The sequence below is a fragment of the Eimeria mitis genome, genomic scaffold, assembly GCF_000499745.2.
Source record: "Eimeria mitis Houghton genomic scaffold, Emh_scaff4431, whole genome shotgun sequence".
Lineage (NCBI taxonomy): Eukaryota > Apicomplexa > Conoidasida > Eucoccidiorida > Eimeriidae > Eimeria > Eimeria mitis.
Genome location: NW_013572747.1, coordinates 2,195 through 2,459, shown reverse-complemented (window position 1 = coordinate 2,459; position 265 = coordinate 2,195). Strand labels below are relative to the sequence as shown.

Below are 265 nucleotides of genomic sequence, written 5' to 3'. Positions count from 1 at the left end.
TTATTAGGGTTTATTGGGGTTTACACACAACAAAAGCATACCCTGAGGTGTACGTCTAGGGTTTAGGGTTAAGGGTTTACCTCGATGTGCGCCAGTGACTATATTTTAGGCTTTAGGGTTTAGGGTTTACCTTGGTGTGCGCCAGTGACTAGGGTATAGGGTTTAGGGTTTAGGGTTTACCTTGGTGTGCGCCGGTGACTTTATCTTTGGGTATAGGGTTTACCTTGGCGTGCTGCTGTGACTAGGGTCTAGGGTTTAGGGTTTA

General features: G+C 46.4%; 1 protein-coding gene across 1 annotated transcript in view; it reads right to left on the bottom strand.

The window, feature by feature from the left end:
* Positions 1-265, bottom strand: part of EMH_0075070 (splicing factor, putative) — a gene marked incomplete at both ends in the record, with an annotated part of 2,972 nt that overhangs the window by 1,564 nt on the left and 1,143 nt on the right. The window lies entirely within an intron of this gene.